Genomic DNA, 13,859 nt, shown 5'->3' with positions numbered 1-13,859 from the left:
TATCCATCCCACCAACGAAAACGACTTAGAGTTCCCAATACTTTCCATGCATAGATATATCATAGGCGGTTCCCAAACAGAAAATAAAGTTTATTCCTTTTTCCACCATAACTTTCACTTTCCATGGCTAATCGTATCCACTGTTGCCCTCCATACCAACACTTTCCAAGGAATTTATTATTTCACAACATAAAGTAAATTCATTAGTATTTTAATTTTGGGACTGGGCATCCCTAATACCTTTGCCTTACTCTCATGCAATGACAAGTGAATAAACACTCATCTTGAGAATAACACATCTAGCATGGAAAATATTAGCCACCCCTCACCGCTCCGCGAGTGAAACAAACACACAAAAGAGAAGTTTATTTTGAAAATTAGAGATGGCACATGCACATTTGCTAACGGCAAAAGAATACCGCTTATAGGTAGATATAGCGGACTCATGTGGCAAAACTAGTTTAAAGGATTTTGGATGCACAAGTAGAGGTCATACTTAGTGCAAAATGAAGGCTAGCAGAAAGATTGGGAAGCGACCAACCAAGAAACGAATAATCTCATAAGTAAGTATTAAGCATAATTAACACCGAATAATGCACCACAAGTAGGATATAATTTTCATTGGGTGATTATTGACTTTCGTGCATGCATAGGGAATCACAAACCTTAACACCAATATTCTTACTAAAGCATAATTACTCATCAAGATGACTCACATATCACATCATCATATCTCAAAACTATTACTAAGAATCAAGCTTATTTTGTCTAATGATCTTCATGACATTTTTTTCATTTTTCCATTATCCTTCTTGGATATCTATCTCTTTGGGACTAATTTTCATGTGTTGCTTTTCATAAGCTCAAACAAATATAAGTGAAGATCATGAGCATAACAAATTTTCTTTCTCTCAAACTAATTAAAGTGAAGCAAGAGAGAATTTCTTCAAAATTCTACTAACTCTCAAATAAATCTAAGTGAAGCAAGAGAGCATTTCTTCAAAAATAACAAAGCACACTGTGCTCAAAAAGATATAAGTGAAGCACTAGAGCAAGTCCATTGCTCATAAAAAATTTAAGTGAAGCATAGAGAGCAATTCTAACAGGTCAAGATATAATTTTGGCTCTCTCAAATAGGTGTGTCCAGCAAGGATTGATGACTTAAAACACAAAATAGAAAAAGCAATGACACATATCATACAAGACACTCCAAGCAAAACACATATCATGTGACAAATAAAAATATAGTCTCGAGTAAAATACCGATAGTTGTTGGAAGAAAGGGGGGTGCCACTCGGGGGCATCCCCAAGCTTAGTTGGTTGCTCATTCTTGGATAATATCTTGGGATTCCAGGGCATCCCCAATCTTAGGCTCTTACATCCTTCCTTCATCCATCGTAAGATAACCCAAAACTTGAAAACTTCAATCACACAAAACTCAACAAAGCCTTCGTGAGATCCGTTAGTATAAGAATAATAAATCACTACTATAAGTGTTGTATCAAACCAATTAATATTTTGTTTTTGTATTATATCTACTGTATTCCAACTTTTCTATGGCAAAAAATCATCAAAGAAAACTATAGATCCATCAAAATAAGCACATGACACAAAGAAAACAAAATCTGTCAAAACAGAACAGTCTGTAGCAATCTAACTATTTCGAATACTTATGTAACTCAAAAAACTCTGAAAAATTAGGACGACCAGAGAAATTTTTATATTTATCTACTATCGCTCTCTGGTAAAAACGAAAATAAATTTCGTGAGCGCAAAACTTTCTGTTTTTTCAGAAAGATCAAACAACTATTGCGCAAGAAGATCCTAAAGGCTTTACTTGGCACAAACACTAATTAAATCACAAAAAACACAATCATAACAGTATCATAATTGTTGTAACACTCAAAAAAGGAAGCAAAAAGCAAAAATAAATTGTATTCATTGGGTTGCCTCCCAACAAGCGCTATAGTTTTACGCCCTTAGCTAGGCATAAGGCAAGGATCTAAGTTTTGTCATCTTTGGTTCGAGATCCATAAGGTGCCCTCATGATTGAATCATAAGGTGGCTTAATTCTAGTTCTAGGAAAGTGTTCCATACCCTTCCTCAAAGGAAATTGGAACTAAATATTGCCTTCTTTCATATCAATCACGTCCCCGATAGTGCATAAAAATGGTCTATCAAGAATAATTGGACAAGACGGATTGCAATCAATAGCAAGAACAATAAAATCTATGGGCACATAATTCCTATTTGCAAGAATAAGAACATCATTAATTCTTCCCATAGGCTTTTTAATTGTAGAATCCACCAAGTGCAAATTCAAGGAACATTCTTCAAGATTGGTAAGACCAAGCACATCACATAAAGATTTCGGAATTGTAGAAACACTAGCACCCAAATCACATGAAGCAAAACACTCATAATTTTTAATCTTGACTTTGATAGTAGGTTCCCACTCATCATACAATTTTCTAGGAATTGAAACTTCCTATTCCAATTTCTCTTCAAGAGCTTTCATCATAGCATCAACAATATGTTTAGTAAAAGCTTTGTTTTGTTGATAAGCATGGGGTGAATTCATTACGGATTGCAACAAAGAAATACAATCAATCAAGAGAAACTATCATAATTAAAGTCTTTTTAATCCAAAAGAGTGCGTGCATCACTACCTAAAGTTTTGACCTCTCCAAACCCACTTTCATTAGTTTTTTAACAAGATTTTCACCCTCTGAAATATTGGGACGCCTTCTACCTAAAGTTGACTCTTCTACAGTCCCTTTTTCATCATTCTTAACTTTACTAAACAAATAATCAATAGAAGAAACACCAATAATTTTAAGATCTTCATCATCTTTGCAAGAATAATCACTAGAAAAATCTTTTTCTAAAAATTCTCTTTTAGCTCTAAGCATAGCAGTTCTTTTCTTACTTTCATCCATAGAAACATAAAGAGCTTTAATTGATTCATCTCCTTTAGGCACAAAAAATTTCATCTTGAGATTTTCCACATCATGAGCAATTATGTCAACATTTTTAGACAAATCATCAATCTTACTCAACTTTTCTTTTATGGAAGTGTTGAAAACTTTTTGTGTGTTGATAAATTCTTTTATATTGTTCTCAAGATCAGAGGTGTTACTGTTATTATTATTATAAGATTGATTTCCGTAGGAATTACCATAATTATTAGAGGAATTACTAGGAAAAGGACTAGGATTGAAATTACCTCTATAAGCATTGTTGTCGAAATTATTGCGAGAAATAAAATTCACATCTATGGCATCACTATTTCGCTCAATCAAAGTAGACAAAGGCATATCATTAAGATCAATAGGAGCACTTCCACTAGCAGCCAATTTCACAAGAGCATCAATTTTTTCACTCAAAGAAGAAATTTCTTCAACCGAATTAACTTTTTTACTAGTAGGAGCTCTTTCGGTATGCCATTGCGAATAATTTTCCATAATATTATCAAGAAATTTGGTGGATTAACCCAAAGTAATTTCCATAAAAGTAACACCCGCGGCGGAATATAAAAGATTACGGGAAACAAAATTCAACCCCGCGTAAAAAAATTGTATGATCATCCAAAGATTTAACCCATGAGTTGGGCAATTCCTTAGCATCATTTTCATCCTTTCCCAAGATTGTGCAACAAGATCATGTTAAATTTGCTTGAAATTAATGATCTAGGTTCTAAGGGAAATAATTTTTGTGGGAGGAAAATACTTAGTAATAAAAGCATCTTTGCACTTATTCCAAGAATCGATACTGTTGTGAGGCAAAGAAGAGAACCAATTTTTTGCAGAATCGCGCAAAGAAAACGGAAATAATTTCATCTTGACCACATCATTGTCCACATCTTTTTTTATTTTTCATATCGCATAATTCCACAAAGGTATTAAGATGGGATGCGGCATCCTCATTAGGAGTACCGGAAAATTGGTCTTTCATAACAAGATTCAGCAAAGTAGTATTAATATCACAAGTCTCCGCACTAGTGGCAGAGGAGCAAGCGGAGTGCCAATAAAATCATTGTTGTTGGTATTTGAGAAATCACATAACTTGGTGTTCTCTTGAGTCATGATGACCACACAACAAGATTGCACTCAAAAACAGATCCCGGAAGAAAACGGCGAACGGAAAAAGATAGGCGAATAAAACAACATTTTTTTGTGAAGTGGGGGAGAGGAAAATGGCCAATAATGTAAATTGCGAGGAGATGAGAATTGTGATTAGGAACCTGGTTATGATGAAGATCCTCCCCGACAACGATGCCAGAAATTCCTTTTGATGTCGCTTGAAGCTACGTCGGTATTTCCCCAAAGAGGAAGGGATGATGTAGCACAACAGCGGTAGGTATTTCCCTCAGATATGAAACCAAGATTATCGAACCAGTAGGAGAACCAAGAAAGACAACGTAAACAACCCCTGCATAGAAATAACAACCACTCGCAACCTGACGTGTTAAAGGGTTGTCAATTCCTTTCGGGTAACGGCGCCAGAAATGGTGCATGGACGGGAGATAGTCGTAAATATTGATAAATCAAACGCCAAATAAAATAAATTGCAGCAAGGTAATTTTGGGTTTTTGGTTTAATAGATATTAAAATAAAAGCAAATAAAAAGTAGATCGCAAAGACAAATATATGAGAAAAAGACCCGCAGGCCGTAGGTTTCACTAGTGGCTTCTCTCGAGAAAAATAGCAAACGGTTGGTAAACAAATTACTTTTGGGCAATTGATAGAACCTCAAATAATTATGACATATCCATGCAATGATCATTACATAGGCATCACGTCCAATATTAGTAGACCAACTCCTGCCTGCATCTACTACTATTACTCCACACATCGACCGCTATCCAGCATGCATCTAGTGTATTAAGTTCATGGAAAACGGAGTAATGCAATAAGAACAATGGCATGATGTAGACGAGATCCGTTTATCTATGGAGGTAGATAAAGATCCCATATTTTTATCATTAGTAGCAACAATACATACGTGTTGATTCCCTTTATGTATTTATAGAGCGAAGAGGCGGTCCGGGGGGCACCCGAGGTGGGGAAAACCCACCAGGGCGTGCCTAGGCCTCCTGGCGCGCCCTGGTGGGTTGTCCCCTCCTCGGGACTCCTCCCAGGTGCTACCAGGGCCCAATATCTTCCTTCTGGTCCATCAAAAATCTCAGTAAAGTTTCGTGGCATTTGGACTCCCTTGGATATTGATTTTCTGCGATGTAAAAAAGCATGGAAAAACCAGCAACTAGCACTTGGCACTATGCCAATAGGTTAGTACCAAAAAATAATATAAAATGACTATAAAATGATTATAAAAATCCAAGATTGATAATAAAACAGCATGGAAGAATCAAAAATTATAGATACGTTGGAGACGTATCACATGTATGCGATGTTGTGCACAAGACCAGATGGCAGCCTTGCCATAAGTATGGCCGATAGGTTTCAAAGTAATCCAAGGATGGAACACTAGACAATGGTAAAGAATATCCTTAAGTACCTGAAAAGGACTAAGGAGATGTTTCTCGTTTATGGAGGTGATCAAGAGCTCGTCGTAAAGGGTTTCGTCAATGCAATCTTTGTCACTGGTCCAGATGACTATAAGTCTCAAACCGGATACGTATATATTCTAAAATGGGGGAGCAGCAAGCTGGTGCGGTTCGCTGATTCTACATGCGAAGCGGAGTACATAGCTGCCTTGGAGGCAATGAATGAAGGAAGGTGTCTGGATGAAGCAGTTCATGACAAATGTTCGAGCTGTGCCCAGTGTACTAAACCCAATGACTTTATTCTGTGACAACACTGGTGCCATTGCTCTAGCCAAGGAACCAAGGTTTCACAAGAGGACCAGACACATAAAGCGATGCTTCAACTCCATCCGCAATGCAGTCAAGGAGGAGGACATAAACATTTGCAAAGTACATATGGATCTGAATGTTGCAGATCCGTTGACTAAACCTCTTCCAAGGGCAAAACATGATCAACACCAGAACTCTATGGGTGTTAGATTCATTACCATGTAATACAAGATTATTGACTCTAGTGCAAGTGGGAGAATGTTGGAAATGTGTCCTAGAGGCAATAATAAAGTGGTTAATATTATATTTCCTTGACCATGATAATCGATTATTATCCATGCTATAATTGTATTGACCAGAAACTCAAATGCGTGTTTGGATACATAGACAACAACATGTCCCTAGTGAGCCTCTACTAGAGTAGCTCGCTAATCAAAGATGGTTGTGGTTTCCTAGCCATGTACATGAGTTGTCATTTGATAATGGGATCACATCATTAGGAGAATGATGTGATGGACAAGACCCAAACTAAAAACGTAGCATATCATCGTATCAAGTTTATTGCTACCGTTTTCTTCATGTTAAGTATATGTTCGAGTGACCATGAGATCATGCAACACACTAACATCAGAGGAGTACCTTGTGTGTACCAAATGTCGCAACGTAACTAGGTGACTGTAAAGGTGCTCTACAGGTATCTCCGAGGGTGTCTGTTGAGTTGGTATGGATCAAGACTGGGATTTGTCACTCTGTATGACAGAGGTATCTCAGGGCCCACTCAGTAATAAAACATCACAATGAGCTTGCAAGCAATGTGACTAATGAGTTAGCCACGAGATCTTGTATTACAGAACAAGTAAAGAGACTAGCCGGTAACAAGATTGAACTAGGTATGGTGATACCGACGATCAAATCTCGGGCAAGTAACATACCGATAGACAAAGGGAACTGCATACAGGATTATCTGAATCCTTGACATCGAGGTCCGACCGATAAAGATCTTCGTAGAATATGTAGGAACCAATATGGACATCTAGGTCCTGCTATTGGTTATTGCCGTACAGGTGTCTTGGTCATGTCTGCATAGTTCTCGAACCCGCACGGTCTACACACTTAACGTTTTGGTGATGATATAAGTATAGTTGAGTTGTTATGGTGGTAACCGATGGTTATTCGGAGTCCAGGATGAGATCCTGGATCTAACGAGGAACTTCGGAGTGGTATGGAGGTGAAGATTGATATATAGGATGAAGGGCATCGTAGTCCGGAAGTGTTCCAGGGGTACCGGGTTATCGCCAGGAGAACCGGAAGGGGTTTCGGGGGGCCCGGCAACTGTTGGGGGCCTCATGGACCAGGGGAAGGGAGCACCAGCCCACTAAGGGGCTGAGAGCACCCTCACCCCAACCCATGCCACCAGGAGAGGTGTTGCGCCCCCCTAGGGCTGCCTCCCCCTTGCTTGGGGGGCAAGGCACCTGGGGGCACCCATACCCTAGGCGCCCCCATCTGGTGGCCGCACCCCCTAGGGGGAACCCTAGGGTGCCCCCTCCTCCCTTCCCCCTATATATAGAGAGGTAGAGGGAGGGAAGACGCACCCATCTATGCCATGGCGCTACCCTCCCTCTCCCTCGTAGTTCCTCTCTCTATCTCTATCTCTCTCTCTCTCTCTTCGCGTAGCTTAGCGAAGCTCTGCTGAGATCACTCCACCACCGCCGCCTTCACGTCCACGTGCTACCGGAGGACTCGAGCTACTACTTCACCATTGAGGGAGTCCTGGACTAGGGGGTCCCCGGGCATTCGGGCTATGTGATATGGGCCGGACTGATGGGCCGAGAAGATACAAGATCGAAGGGCCTTCCCCGTGTCCGGACGGGACTCTCCTTTACGTGGATGGCAAGCTTGGCGTTCAGATGTGAAGATTCCTTTCTTTGTAAACCGACTCTGTACAACCCTAGGTCCCTCCGGTGTCTATATAAACTGGAGGGTTTAGTCCATAGAGGCAATCAGAATTCATACGGCTAGACATCTAGGGTTTAGCTATTACGATCTCGAGGTAGATCAACTCTTGTAACCCCTATACTCATCAAAGTCAATCAAGCAGGAAGTAGGGTATTGCCTCCATCAAGAGGGCCCAAACCTGGGTAAACATCGTATCCCCTGCCTCCTGTTACCTGCGATCCTCAGACGCATAGTTCGGTACCCCCTACCAGAGATCGGCCAGTTTTGACAGCGACGTTGCTGCTTTCATTGAGAGTTCCTCTGTGTTGTCGACGGAGGGTTCGATGCCTCATTCGATCATCTGCAACGATGCTGTTTTGGAGGAGACTTTACTCCCCGGCAAAATTTTTGTATTTGGCGGCTTCGCACTGTGTGCCACCTTGAGTAGATCGACAGCTATGCCCCTGGTCATCAGATCAGTTTCGGGAACCTAAACTATGTTGCCGATATCCGAGGAGACTTTATCTTCAAAGGATTCATGGCCCCGACCACCGATTCGGCCTTAGATCTAGAGCGGACCACTGGGTCCGAAGACGGGAATTTAGAGCCCGTCGGACTCCCTACAATTATGGACCTCTCTACTGGAGATCCGGAAGGGACGGCGTCATCGGCAAACCCAAAGATGAACCGAGCTCCCCTTGTCGCTAGAGCATTGGACTCTCCCTCGGACTTTAAATCCGAACTCTCGAGGTTCGTGACCAGGAGGCCCTCACTCCGGTCGGCCCAGCAGACTCTCACCTCTATGACCAAACCTCACACCTAAACGAGGCTCTGGACTTAATGCGATCCCCCGCCATAATAGAGGAATCGCTTACGAATTACTCCCAGCCCGGACTAGGGACCGAGAGCGGGGAATTTTACGTCCCACCCACCACCCACTTCATAGCCACTGCCGAAGATCTAACCGACATGCTGGACTACACCTCCGAATACATCGACGGTATGGACAACGATGCCAGAGACGATCAAGGCCAAAACCCTCCGTTTTATCGGATGTTGGACGACCACCTCCACATACGACGTATACATGGTGGATACACCCAAAGAGGATGACGACGAGGGCAAGAAGGATCCGGTTGAGGACAAGCCTGCCAAAGCGTCGACGTCAGCGGCGCCGCTCAAAATCGCGTCGCGAAAAAGACAGCAATACCGGCACCGAAGACAATAACACTCCGGAGAACGCCGAAGACCCCGAAGCCCCTATCGAGCCAACATCCGAATAGGAGGATTGGGAGGATGGGCAAGTTAACCCTGACGATCCTGTCGGCAATGAGGATTTGGAGGACAGTAACTACCTACCAATCTCCGAAGAGGATGTGAGCCTCGGCGAAGGAGATTTCATCGTGCCGGAGGAACCCCTCGAACAAGAGTGCTTTAAGCGCCAGCTAATCGCCACTGCAAGAAGCCTGAAAAAGAAGCAGCAGCAGCTCCAAGCTGATCAGGATTTACTTAATGACAGATGGACTAATGTCCTAGCAGCTGAGGAGTATGGCCTCAAACGCCCAACTAAGAGATACCCGCAGCGCAAGCTATTACCAAAATTCGACAACGAGGCCCTTGGGCCAATACCGCCAAAGCACAAAACTGCTGACGAGCCCGATCGACCACCAAGTGGACGGGACAGACTGGCTACTCATGCCAAACACCAGCCCGCGCCACCCCGCCGTCGGGTGATAACCCACAAGTATAGGGGATTGCAACAGTTTTCGAGGGTAGAGTATTCAACCCAAATTTATTGATTCGACACAAGGGGAGCCAAAGAATATTCTCAAGTATTAGCAGCTGAGTTGTCAATTCAAGCACACCTGGAAACTTAATATCTGTAGCAAAGTGTTTAGTAGCAAAGTAATATGATAGTAGTGATAACGGTAGCAAAAGTAATATTTTTGGTTTTATAGTGATTGTAACAGTAACAACGGAAAAGTAAATAAGCGAAGAACAATATATGAAAAGCTCGTAGGCAATGGATCGGTGATGGAGAATTATGCCGGATGCAATTATTCATGCAATAGTTATAACATAGGGCGACACAGAACTAGCTCCAATTCATCAATGTAATGTAAGCATGTATTCCGAATATAGTCATACGTGCTTATGGAAAAGAACTTGCATGACATCTTTTGTCCTACCCTCCCGTGGCAGCGGGGTCCTATTGGAAACTAAGGGATATTAAGGCCTCCATTTAATAGAGTACCGGACCAAAGCATTAACACATAGTGAATACATGAACTCCTCAAACTACGGTCATCACCGGGAGTGGTCCCGATTATTGTCACTTCGGGGTTGCCGGATCATAACACATAGTAGGTGACTATAGACTTGCAAGATAGGATCAAGAACTCACATATATTCATGAAAACATAATAGGTTCAGATCTGAAATCATGGCACTCGGGCCCTAGTGACAAGCATTAAGCATAGCAAAGTCATAGCAACATCAATCTCAGAACATAGTGGATACTGGGGATCAAACCCTAACAAAACTAACTCGATTACATGATAAATCTCATCCAACCCATCACCGTCCAGCAAGCCTATGATGGAATTACTCACGCACGGCGGTGAGCATCATGAAATTGGTGATGGAGGAAGGTTGATGATGACAATGGCGACGGATTTCCCTCTCCGGAGCCCCGAACGGACTCCAGATCAGCCCTCCCGAGAGAGTTTAGGGCTTGGCGGCGGCTCCATATCGTAAAACGCGATGACTCCTTCTCTCTAATTTTTTTCTCCCCGGACACGAATATATGGAGTTGGAGTTAAGGTCGGTGGAGCGTCAGGGGGCCCACGAGGCAGGGGGCGCGCCCCCCACCCTCGTGGACAGGGTGTGGCCCCCTGACGTGGATTCTTCTTCCAGTATTTTTTATATATTCCAAAAATAATCTCCGTTGATTTTCAGGTCATTCCGAGAACTTTTATTTCTGCACAAAAATAACACCATGGCAATTCTGCTGAAAATAGCGTTAGTCCGGGTTAGTTCCATTCAAATCATGCAAGTTAGAGTCCAAAACAAGGGTAAAAGTGTTTGGAAAAGTAGATACGACGGAGACGTATCATCGGGGCAGGGGAGGCAGCGGCCCCGGGCTACACCTATGACCTACGCAAGGACCTGGACAATAGATCCGGTCACACAAGATCAATATATGGATCGAGGGGGCGTGCCCCAATGCGAGAGGACGACCATCAGACCTGGCGTGACAGGCACAACCTCACGCGGGCCAAAAACCCTTACGGCCTTCGTTCGAACTACGCCGCAATATCGCCTGGTACAGGGGCACCGCGCACCACCTATGCTTTGATGTCTACTACACAACCTTCTTCTTGTAGACGTTGTTGGGCCTCCAAGTGCAGAGGTTTGTAGGAAAGTAGCAAATTTCCCTCAAGTGGATGACCTAAGGTTTATCAATCCATAGGAGGCATAGGATGAAGATGGTCTACCTCAAGCAACCCTGCAACCAAATAACAAAGAGTCTCTTGTGTCCCCAACACACCCAATACAATGGTAAGTTGTATAGGTGCACTAGTTCGGCGAAGAGATGGTGATACAAGTGGTATATGGATGGTAGATAAAGGTTTTTGTAATCTGAAAATATAAAAACAGCAACGTAACTAATGATAAAAGTAAGTGTAACTAATGATAAAAGTGAGCACAAATGGTATTGCAATGCTAGGAAACAAGGCCTAGGGTTCATACTTTCACTAGTGCAACTTCTCTCAACAATAATAACATAATTGGATCATATAACTATCCCTCAACATGCAACAAAGAGTCACTCCAAAGTCAATAATAGCGGAGAACGAACGAAGAGATTATGGTAGGGTACGTAACCACGTCAAAGTTATTCTTTCCACTCAATCCGTTGGGCTATTCCTATAAGTGTCACAAACAGCCCTAGAGTTCGTACTAGAATAACACCTTAAGACACAAATCAACCAAAACCCTAATGTCACCTAGATACTCCAATGTCACCTCAAGTATCCGTGGGTATGATTATATGATATGCATCACACAATCTCAGATTCATTTATTCAAACCAACACAAAGTACTTCAAAGATTGCCCTAAAGATTCTACCGGAGAGTCAAGACGAAAACGTGTGCCAACCCCTATGCATAGGTTCATGGGCGGAACCCATAAGTTGATCACCAAAATATACATCAAGTGGATCAATAGAATACCCCATTGTCACCACGGGTATCCCACGCAAGACATACATCAAGTGTTCTCAAATCCTTAAAGACTCAATCCGATAAGATAACTTCAAAGGGAAAACTCAATCCATTACAAGAGAGTAGAGGGGAGAAACATCATAAGATCCAACTATAATAGCAAAGCTCGCGATACATCAAGATCGTACCACCTCAAGAACACGAGAGCGAGAGATCAAACACATAGCTACTGGTACATACCCTCAGCCCGGAGGGAGAACTACTCCCTCCTCCTCATGGAGAGCACCGGGATGATGAAGATGGCCACCAGAGAGGGATTCCCCCACCGACAGGGTGCCGGAACGGGTCTAGATTGGTTTTTGGAGGCTACAGAGGCTTCTGGCGGCGGAACTCCCGATCTATTGTGTTCTCCGATAGTTTTAGGGTATATGGATATATATATATAGGCAGAAGAAATACATTAGGGGAGCCACGAGGGGCTCACGAGGGTGGAGGCCGCGCCTAGGGGGTGGGCGCGCCCCCTGCCTCGTGCTCTCCTCGTTGATCCCCTGAGGAGCACTCCAAGTCTCCTGTATTTCTTTCTTTCCAAAAATAACTTTTCCGAAGGTTTCACTCCGTTTGGACTTCGTTTGATATTCCTTTTCTGCAAAACACTGAAACAAGGGAAAAACAGAAACTGGCACTGGGCTCTGGGTAATAGGTTAGTCCCAAAAAATCATATAAAATAGCATATAAATGCATATAAAACATCCAAGGTTGATAATATAATAGCATGGAACAATCAAAAATTATAGATATGTTGGAGACGTATCAGCATCCCCAAGCTTAATTCCTTCTCGTCCTCGAGTAGGTAAATGATAAAAACAGAATTTTTGATGTGGAATGCTACCTAACATATTTATCTAAGTAATTATTATTTATTGTGGCAAGAATATTCAGATCCATAAGATTCAAGACAAAAGTTTAATATTGACATAAAAATAATAATATTTCAAGCATACTAGCTAAGCAATTATGTCTCTTCAAAATAACATGGCCAAAGAAAGTTATCCCTACAAAATCATATAATCTGGCTATGCTCCATCTTCACCACACAACGTATTCAAATCATGCACAACCCCGATGACAAGCCAAGTAATTGTTTCATACTTTTGATGTTCTCAAACATTTTCAATATTCACGCAATACATGAGCGTGAGCCATGGACATATCACTATAGGTGGAATAGAATGGTGGTTGTGGAGAAGACAAAAAGGGAGAAGATAGTCTCACATCAACTAGGCGTATCAACGGGCTATGGAGATGCCCATTAATAGAAATCAATGTGAGTGAGTAGGGATTGCCATGCAACAGATGCACTAGAGCTATGAGTATATGAAAGCTCAACAAAAGAAACTAGTGGGTGTGCATCCAACTTGCTTGCTCACGAAGACCTAGGGCGTTTTGAGGAAGCCCATCATTGGAATATACAAGCCAAGTTCTATAATGAAAGATTCCCACTAGTATATATGAAAGTGACAACATAGGAGACTCTCTATCATGAAGATCATGGTGCTACTTTCAAGCACAAGTGTGGTAAAAGGATAGTAGCATTGCCCCTTCTCTCTTTTTCTCTCATTTTTTTTATTTTTTTATTTTTTTATTTGGGCCTTTTCTCTTTTTTTTGGCCTCTTTTTGTCCAGAGTCTTATCCCGACTTGTGGGGGGATCATAGTCTCCATCATCCTTTCCTCACATGGGACAATGCTCTAATAATGATGATCATCACACTTTTATTTACTTACAACTCGAGAATTACAACTTGATACTTAGAACAAAATATGACTATATGAATGCCTCCGGCGGTGTACCGGGATGTGCAATGAGTCATGAGTGACATCTA

This window comes from Triticum urartu, chromosome 2A (assembly GCF_056163025.1).
Source record: "Triticum urartu cultivar PI428250 chromosome 2A, HENAU_Tu73, whole genome shotgun sequence".
NCBI lineage: Eukaryota > Viridiplantae > Streptophyta > Magnoliopsida > Poales > Poaceae > Triticum > Triticum urartu.
This window is presented reverse-complemented; position numbering follows the sequence as displayed.